Genomic DNA, 10,207 nt, shown 5'->3' on the forward strand with positions numbered 1-10,207 from the left:
CACTCTCTGAGTTTGCCATGAGCCATGCATGGCTCTGCTATTTCTCCACACTTCCCCTGAAGGTTCTCCATCTGGCTTCCAAGCAGGGCAGACGCCAGCACGTGCCCACTTCCTGGCACTTCACCTGTTCCCTCTAAGGTCTGAGGACTTCATTTGACATCTCCTCAGATGTCCGGTAGGAAGACCCCCCCCCAACAACCCACCTCACCTGAAGCTGCTGTATCTATCCTGGCCCGGATGTTCCCCCAAGTGATGGCCCAAGAAGATGGGCTCCCTGGGACCTTTCCTCAGATGCTCTGGTTAGTACCACCCATACAGAGTCCAATTCAGGTCACTCTAAGTCCCACGGAGACTTCTGACTCAGGCAGGAATCTTGTCGACCGCTGAGTAATTTCTCTCCCTGAGCCTTGGTTACAGGGCATACATCTAGAAAGTGGACACAATAGCACTTACCCCGTGGAGCCCGAGGGGATGAAGGGATGGGCATGTGACTGCAGTGGACACTGTCATTACATAGTCCTCGTTCCCATGACGATGCTTTTCCTCTTCTGACTACCACTTTATTACATTGGGGTTGTTTGTTTTTCTCACTTTCTTTCCCAACCAGTATAGTCTCACTGGGCTCGACAGCCATCTTCACAAGTGCACAGTCTTCCTCTTGCTGAGGAGGGAACCAAGCCAGGGTGGCGTGGACCCTGCAGCCCAGGATGGTAGAAGACAGGGGGATTGCACAGAAGGGAAGGAAGAGATGGAGCAAGTCCTCCTCACACGGACACTGGTCATGGGCTGGTCTGAGTGTACGTGGAATTAATGACGTGGCCATGGCGCTTCAGGAGTGTCCACCCTGACGCTCTGTGTCCACCCTTACATGTAGTGATAGGCCTGAGAAGAAGCCTTTGTGGCCTGGGTTAGCAGACATCTGAGGGGTCAACAATGGAGACCCACAGGGTGACTGTTCCCAAATTCTCCTATGTCTTTCAGGGGCTGGGAGCTGGGGGACAAGCTTGTGGCACAGATATAGGGGTGACCTCGAGGTCTGGGTTGGGGTGAAGGCTTTCTCTAAACTTTAGTAGTGGTTGTCCCCTGACAGGGAGCAGAAACACTCTTCTGGGGAAGTATGTGTACTTCCCTTCATCTCTCTCTCTCTCTCTCTCTCTCTCTCTCTCTCTCTCTGCCCCTCTCACACACTCTCTCTCTCTCTCTCTCTGCCCCTCTCACACACTCTCTCTCTCTCTCTCTCTCTCTCTCTCTCTCTGCCCCTCTCACACTCTCTCTCTCTCTCTGCCCCTCTCACACTCTCTCTCTCTCTCTCTCTCTGCCCCTCTCACACACTCTCTCTCTCTCTCTCTGCCCCTCTCACACTCTCTCTCTCTCTGCCCCTCTCACACACTCTCTCTCTCTCTGCCCCTCTCACACTCTCTCTCTCTCTCTCTCTCTCTGCCCCTCTCACACTCTCTCTCTCTCTCTGCCCCTCTCACACACTCTCTCTCTCTCTCTCTCTGCCCCTCTCACACACTCTCTCTCTCTCTGCCCCTCTCACTCTCTCTCTCTCTCTCTGCCCCTCTCACACTCTCTCTCTCTCTCTCTCTCTCTGCCCCTCTCACACTCTCTCTCTCTCTGCCCCTCTCACACTCTCTCTCTCTCTCTCTCTCTCTACCCCTCTCACTCTCTCTCTCTCTCTCTCTCTGCCCCTCTCACTCTCTCTCTCTCTCTCTCTCTGCCCCTCTCACACACACTCTCTCTCTCTCTGCCCCTCTCACACTCTCTCTCTCTCTCTCTCTCTCTCTGCCCCTCTCACACTCTCTCTCTCTCTCTCTGCCCCTCTCTCTCTCTCTCTCTCTCTCTCTCTCTCTCTCTCTCTCTCTCCCTCTCTCTCTTGGGTTTCCTTCCCAGGTCTGCCCTGGCTCTTGGCTGCCTGTATGCCAGGCCTTCCGAGCCCCCAAGGCTGGGCCTACTGGGCAGGCCTACCTCTAGCCGACACTCTCCAGAGCTATCCTCCCTCTCACCACAAGACTTCTGGTCCTGGACCTTCCACATGAGCACACTCGCACGAGCTCGCAAGCACACAAGTGTGACAGGGGTCATTCTTCCCAGTCACGGGTTGGCTGCCTGGTTGAGTAAGGGCTCCCAGGGGGCAGGATAGGGCCCAACTGAGAGCCAACTTCTTGAACAAGCCCCCATGGGGATGGGGGTGGGGTGGGGACTGACCTGGCCGAGGTCCCATGACCCCATGCTGCCCTCTGGGAGTTGCTGACTGCTTGTTAACAAACACCTCGTGGCTATTAATAACCTATCTGGAAGGGACTGAACTGATAAGGTGAGGGGCACTGTGGGCCTGCTCACCTGACTGCCCAAGTTCAAATCCTGGCTGCTATTTCTGGATTCTGAGGTCCCAAATTCCCAACCACAGCCCCAAGTCTGTCTTAAGGCAAAATTGCCTTTCTGAATCTGTCCTTTCTCATCTGTAAAACAAGCGCCATGACACCTATTTCTTAGCATTTCTTGTGCTCAGGATCACGAACTCTTCCTGACACTAGAGTTAAACAGTCGTGTTCCTGTTCTAGAGATGAAAACAGGGACACATGTGGCCCAAGAGAGTGGCTGACCTGTTCCCACAGGTCTATGAGTGAACATAGAATGAGGAAAGAGAAACTTTGAAAGCTGAGCGGTGGTGGCACATGTCTTTTCCCTCAGCACTCAGGAGGCAGAGGCAGGCAGATCTCTGTGAGTTTAAGGCCAGCTGGTCTACAAAGGACAGCCAAGGCTACACAGAGAAACTCTGTCTCAAAAAACAAAAAACAAAATAGATGGGGTGGGGGGAGGGGGAGGGAGGGAGAAGGAGATAGAGAGGGAGACAAATTTAAGCTACACATAATTTTTCTGACTATGCGACCTTGGGCAAATTGGTAGACCTCTCTGGGCCCCATTGTGTCACCGTGTATAACTGACAGGATGATAACTGTCTCCCAGTTGTAGGTATGGGTTAAGTCAGATAGCAAACATGGAGAAGTTCAGAGCCAAGAATGGAGGAGCTTGTCTGTAATCTCAGCACCCGGGAGGCTGAGACAAGAGAGATTTGAGAGTTTCAGGCCAGTCTGGAGTACACAAAGCTTCTGAGGCTAGCCTGGGCTATATAGCAAGACCCTGTCTCAAGAATGCACCCTGCCCTCCAAACAGAAACTCAAAAACAAAAACAAACAAACAAACAAACAAAAAAACCCAAATAGATGAGAACAAAACGAGGGGGGAGGGGAAGGGGGACGGGTCAGTAGTGTTGGCTGGAGAGTTCAGTGGTCGCATGCTTGTCTATCAGGCATGAAGTCTTGGGCTTTGTCCTTGGCACTGCACAAGAGGGGGCTGGGTTAAAACCACTTCTGTTAAAGAGATGGATGGGTAGAGAATGGATGGGTGAGGGAACGAGTGGTTGAAGAAATGGACCTTGGTTGGCTCCTTCCATCCAGAGCAGCCTGGTTATGCTGAATCAGCCATACTTGCTCCCTGAGGTAAGGGTGCAGCTTTGCCCTTGCCTCCCGAAGACTGACCTACAGAACCAGAAAAGGCTCAATGGCCTAGATGCTTTGTTCCCGTGGTGTGACAAATGCCAGGGCAGAAACAACAAAGGAGAAATGGGACTTGTTAGTCAGTAAGGAGAGGCCATCGGGGCCTGGTGCAGGGATTCCCTGCTCCAAAACCAAGTCCCTTCCATGATGGAGTTCCCGGCAGCTCCTGGCTGTACCCTGACCTGGCTTTGTATAACGCAGCTCTTCCTAGACGGAGGAAGGGGTTTAATGTCTATGTGTGGCTGGACTTTCCTCCTGGCTCTGACCACCCTGGTCATACCCTGAGTGTCGCCTCACACAGAACCTACTTAAAACCCCACTGAGGTGGGGCCTGAAGATCAGGGAGAGACACGGGGAGAGGGGAAGGTAAATGTCACACTGCCAAGCCTTCCAGACCCGTGACTGTGGAGAAACTGGTGCCTTTCACCCACCAGTGACCCCGACACCAGTGGAGTGTTGGCCTCTGACAGTTGCCTTACAGGAGAATCCCAGGAAGACTGTCCTATCTTGAATGGCCAGCTATGGCTGATGAGAAGGGACAAAAGGCCTTGTTTCTTCCCATCTTAAACTAAAGGCTGCTTGACCAGGGGTCATCTATGATCTCACTACTAATCCATGGAGGTTGGGGCCTGTGGGTTAGTCCCCGAGACCTTAATTCTGTCCCACCATACCCTGGATCAATACGGAGTATCTAGAAAGTTCTTCCTCATACGTGACCTGAGATCCTTGTATGTCTCTTGGTTCTACCTGGGCCTCAGGGCTCTCTTAGCAGCTGAGTCTTCTGGGTCTGAAGAGGGAAGATCCTGGAGGTAAGCTTGCCAGATACAGCAAATAAAAACACAGAGTGCCCAGTAAACGTCCATTGTTTGTCTGAAACTCAAGCTTAGCCATGCATCCTGTGCTTTGTCTAGCAATGCTCTTGGCTCCTGGTGGGAGCGTCTGGGCCTTTCTCCTGAGGTAAATTTCTCAGACACTTTGATGCCGACTCTGCCCACCGCTGCCTTGTGGTGAAGCTCCCAGTACAGACACTATAGGCAGGGTCTAGGTATGGCTTCAATCTCTGCCTGTAGAGATCTGAGACCAACCAGGAGCTCTAGGGTGGTGGCAGGGTCTCTTCAGACCAGGAACCTCCTCAGCGTGGAGTCTCTTACCCCTCAGACTAGTACACCCTCCCCCTGCCATGCCTTTCTCGTGTCCCCTGAGGTGCTTCAGGGAACCCACAAGCCAGTGTGCTCCTGACTCCACAGTTCTCCATCTTGAGAAGCCGGACTACTTCCCCGGGAAGGATGCCTACAAGAATACCTATCTGCTTCCTGGGCCACAGGGCCTCTGTTGTATAATGGCAGTCTGTCTAGCCTGCTGATTTTGCGGGGGAGCGATTTCCAAATTGCAAGCAGTGATCTGTTGGTGGGTCAGGAAGTTAAGTTAGGGGTTCGTAACTGCCACTGTCCCCTCCATCCTCCCTTCCTTTTGTGAGACAGTAGCTTGCTCCATAGCCCAGGCTGGCTTCAGACTCTACATCCCCATGTCTCAGCTTTTTGAATCTAGAGATTACAGGTGAGCACCTGGTGCACTCTTCCTTTAGCCCTGGCTGTCTCGTAACTCACTCTAAATCAGGCTGGCCTCGGACTCGGAGAGCCACCTGCCTCTGACTCCCTAGTCCTGGGCGGGTGCCACTACTATTGGCTCATGGTATCATTTTTCTTAAAGGTGAAAGAAAGCTGAGTAGAAGGGTCTCTGAGAACCTTGAAAGAGTAAAGGCTTAGTATTGTTTCTCAAGATGATGTCTGGGTTGCCTATGAAATGTGTTGTTCGCATGGGTTATTGTCAGATAAAAATCTGGAAGACAATATCTTGGTGACAGGGGCAATGCAAACCCTAAGGTGGGACTCCCAATAGTTCCTCATGTAAGGATGCAGACCCCATGGGGGCTGGAGAGATGGCTCAGTGGTTAAGAGCACTGATTGCTCTTCCCGAGGTCCTGGGTTCAAGTCCCAGCAACCACATGGTGGCTCACAACCATCTGTAATGAGATCTGATGCCCTCTTCTGGCGTGTCTGAAGACAGCTGCAGTGTACTCACATACATTAAATAACGAATCTTTAAAAAATTTTTTTTAAAAAAACAGGATGCAGACCCCTGGACACCATCCTCCCTGGAGCCTTTCTGAGATGAGACCTGTCTTTTTGCTCTGCTCTGTGAGGACTGTGCCTTCACTCTTCCTGGGCTGGACCCTCATGGGTGAGGGCCTCCAGGCGCCAGTCTGGGCTGCTGCAACAGGAGGAGAAGGTTCTAGGCTCCTGCCTGGCTGCGCCAGTCTGGCTTTACCAGTAATCACACTGGATTGAGAAACCAGCACTGAGGCCAAGTGGAGAAACACACTCCCTCCCTAGCTTTCTCAACTGCCCTGCACCCTGGGAGGCCCTTAACCCCTTCCTGAGAAATGGAGGAGACAATACAGAATATGAGTTCTGGAGGCAGCTAAATGGTCCAGGACCGAGAGAAAGCGAGGGGCCCAGGGACTACAGCCACTAGGCTCCTTCTAAACTTCTGATTTTCCAGGCCTTTGTGCCTGCTTTTCTTCTGGGGAATCATATCAGGTGTGACCCATATCACCTCAGAGGATCCGAAGCTGAAAGAGAATAAAAATGGCAACAGTCTGGAAAAAAACAGCTCCCCAGATAAAGACAGTTTCACCACCCTCCTCGTGACGCGGCGCTTGTTACTGTGAGAGTCTGAAGTGAGGCCATAGCCTGACTTAGGGAGCCCTGGTCTGAGGGGAAACACAGCCTCATCTTTAGGGAGTCCACATCAAAAGGCGCTGTCCTCAGAGATGCCCAATCAGACGGTAGCCATGGAACTCCTTCGTCTTCTCCGTCCTTCCCAGGAGACGGCTGATCTAGTGGGACCCTGCCTTGGTGGAGCATCTTCCAGGGCCCTGATCTCTTTGCCCTGTGCTGCCTGACTGAGTTAGATGTGTGGTGATGTCCCTGGGGGTGGGGGGTGGGAGCAGGAGGTAGGGAGGACATGCCCCCAGATTCCTGATTGTTTTTGGAGGAGTGGTGACATCTGTGGGTGGGGAAGGATGTTTCCGTCTTTCGTCTTTCGTTCTCTGCGTCCATTCTGCCATCACACCCCTGGGTTTATTGTCCCTGACGGACTACAGGTGTGTAAACACCATATTAAAATCCCTGCTTAGGGGCGGAGGGATGGCTTAGTGGGGAAAGGCACTAGTTGTCACTAAGCCCGATGACCTGAGTTTGATCCTACAACCCACGTAGTAGAAGGAGAGAACTTTGTGAGTGTGTGTGTGTGTGCGCGCGCGCGCGCGCGCGTGCGTGTGCAAGCACCCCCAAGCACATGTTCATTCTCACTCGAGTGCATGCAAGCACATATGTACACACACACACACACACACACAGTAAATAAATGTAATTTAATAAAAAAAAAGTGCCTCAGTTTAGATTAAGGACTAGAAAGGACTTCAGCAATTTGAGTTGCAGATCAGGGAGGAGATGGAGGCCTAGAGAGGGTGTGTGTGTGTGTGTGTGTGTGTGTGTGTGTGGTCATATGACTGCTAGCAGAGCCCAGCCCTCTCCTGGTAGGCAAGACTTATGAAGACTTGGGATGTGGGGACATCTTACACAGGTGTGGGTGGCAGGTACCACAGAGCATGCCGTGGTGGGTTGTGGGTGGGTACATCTGTACTAGGTCCTCAGTGGGTAGCTGTGCGTTCATGTGAGCGCTACCTTGAGAGATCTGCTATTCTTGTATCTGACTGTGGGGGAAGGGAAGGTCAGGCTTGTACCGGGGACATCAGACTTGTCTTATCCCATTCAGGGCTGAGTCCACTTGGCCCATCCCTCTTGAGCCAAGGGTAGAGGGCAATGAGTCACAGAGATGACTCAGGTGCTGGAGGCCACAGCCACTCGTGGCACGTGACAGCGGAAGGCAGCCAGCTCTGTTCCCGGACAGACAGGTGACCCAGGAAGCTCACATGGAGCTTTTGTTCCTAGAGAATGGGAAGAATTATTTGCAGGCTGGAGGGGGGGTGACAAACAGCAGGGGCTTGCCTGTCTGCTGGAACTATGATGAATGACCCAGCTGGGCTGCTCCTCCTGAGAGGGGGACAATACTGTCCTGACCAAATGTCCCCCTCAGACATTCAGGGTCATCAAGGTGGAGAAGGTAGAGAGTGCCAGGCCTTGCCCTGCTGATCGCTTCCAAAGCCTGACCTGGAAGAAGCAGCATCTCGGATACAGTCAACATCCTGGGTTCAAATCTCTTGTGTGTCCTGAACAGCATCATTTCCTGTTGGGGAACTTCAACGCCTCGGGAATTCCCTTTCAGCTTCTCTCATATGGGCTCGAAGGCTGGGCCAGGAGCCTCCGCAACGTCCTCTGCCTCCTCTTGGCTTGAGGTGAGGCATTGGGATGTGCAGCAGAGTGCTGGCCCTGCAGGGGTGTGGCCTAGGGTCCTGTCCACCTGCAGCCCAGGATGATTACAGGGTGAGCCTCTAGGACCAGACACTGTAATCTGCTGTTCTCCTCCTGCCAGGCCCACTGTGGCTTCTTTCTGTCCAGTTCACGGTTTTTCTGAGAGTGCTTAGAAAGCATGGCCGGTCCCTCTCTGCTGCGAGGTGGTGGGAGCTGAAGACAAATGGAGAACTGGAACAAGCCGGAATGTGGGGATGGAGAGAGGGCCAGGGAATAGAGGGGAGGTGAAAGAGAGGGTTAGGCCTCCGAAGGCTCAGCCCTGTCTGCCAGACAGAGAAAAGAGAAGCATGCCTCGTGCTCCCAACCCAGCCTAGACCTTGCTGACATCCCTCTCTAGATAGCTACCTCCTGGCCTGTCACTTCCTATCATGAGGAACGGGTGAATCACATTGGGTCACCTTATGTCTCAAGTCCTGGCAATTTCTCTTATTTTATCCTGGGATTAAAAGCTAAATCCATATAATGATGACCTTAAGACCCGCCACACAATCCCTTCCAAGAGCTGCAAGTACTTTCTACAGACACAGCTGCCATGCTCCTGCCCAGGACCTTTGCACAATCTTTCCCTTGGCCCAGGATGCTCTATGTGTAAATATCTGCAGGACCTAGTTCCTCATCTTCAAGTGTTTGCTCACCCATCACCTTATAGACCCTGGGAACAGTCTATGCTCTGGCAAGCACATGCACACACGTGTATATACATGTGCGTGTATCAGATACATCTAAACTCCACAGTAGACACTCAGTTTGTCCTGTGAGTAAGCACTCTTTGTCCCCGATGGTCGTTCTTCTAGACCTCATAGGGGCAGGCCTGTAATTCCAGCAATTCCGGAGGCTGAAGCAGGATTGTAAATTCAAGGTTGGTTTGTTTAAAGACTGAGTTTCAAGGCGGCTTTGGAAGCCTAGTGATACTCGGTTTCCACATAAGAAGAAAGTATGGTGGAGAGTGGTCCCCTCTCACCCAGCGTGGGCAAGGATGATCTATACCCAGCATTGGAGTAGTGTGGTGTAGAGAAGGACCAGGTGGAGGGAGGGCCTGGCTGGAAGGGTCAGAGGATGGGATATGCTTGAGGTCAGAGAACCTAGGGGAACAGCAGATATGGGACCAGGACTAGTAGAAGCCCAAAGAAGCCTAGGGCTGGAGGCTCCTGTGTGATGTCTTTGTCTGCTTTCTGCTGTTGTGACAACCTCGACGATCAGAGGCAGCTTAGGGAAGGGAAGGGCTTATTCATCTTGCACTTCACTTCCAGGTCACATCCCATCATCTTTGAGCAAAGTCAGGGCAGGGACCAGGGAGGGAATGCTGCTTGTGTACCGGATCTCTGGCAGCCCCCTGCCTTGTGCTTTTTTTATACAGTTCTGGACCACTTGCTGAGGGATGACACCGCCCACAGTAGGCTGGGTTCTCCTATATCGATTAGCAATCAAGATGATGTCTGTCTCAGACACGCCCACAGGCCAATCTGGTCTAGGCAACTCCTTCATGAGCTCCTCTCTTCTGTGACTGTAGGCTGTGTCAGGTGAATGAGAAAAACCAGCTGCACAGGTAGCACCCTCACAGGAGATGATGCTGGAAGAAGAGGTTGGCTGTGCCCGGTACAGTCCCTCTGTGGCTGCCGACAGACAGACAGACAGACGCTCCGTGTTATCCTGAGATGCAGGTGAACAGCAGAAGCTTGCCTGCAGGACCTAACACCTATGACCAGGCCAAATATGGCACTGGGAAGCAGGTTTGTACATGATCCCACCTGGGACTTTTCCTACAAGAAAAAGAAATTCTTCCTTGAGTCCAAAAAGAGACCATACTAAAATGCAATGGTGTGTGGATCATTTGCTGTTTGGAAGACATGCAGGCGGGAGTCTACAGGAGTGCGGCCTCCGGGGCCTTCTCCCTGGCCACAGCGTTCTCTGTGCAAAGCAGAGCCTCAGCCAGCTACGCATGGGCTGCAGGACCCAGGGCGAAAGCACTGCACTCGTTTCACTTGGGAATGCTCACCTCTGGACACTCTCTGCCTCATTTCAGCTTCCTTTGAATTCGTTCAGTGATGTGTATGTGCACATGTATGTATGAGGGCAGGCACACACGTATGCACATGCATGTGAGGGTAAAGGTCAAGATTAGATGTCTTCTGTCTTCACTCTCCATATTTT

This window comes from Rattus norvegicus, chromosome 9 (genome assembly GCF_036323735.1).
Source record: "Rattus norvegicus strain BN/NHsdMcwi chromosome 9, GRCr8, whole genome shotgun sequence".
Taxonomy (NCBI): Eukaryota; Metazoa; Chordata; class Mammalia; order Rodentia; family Muridae; genus Rattus; species Rattus norvegicus.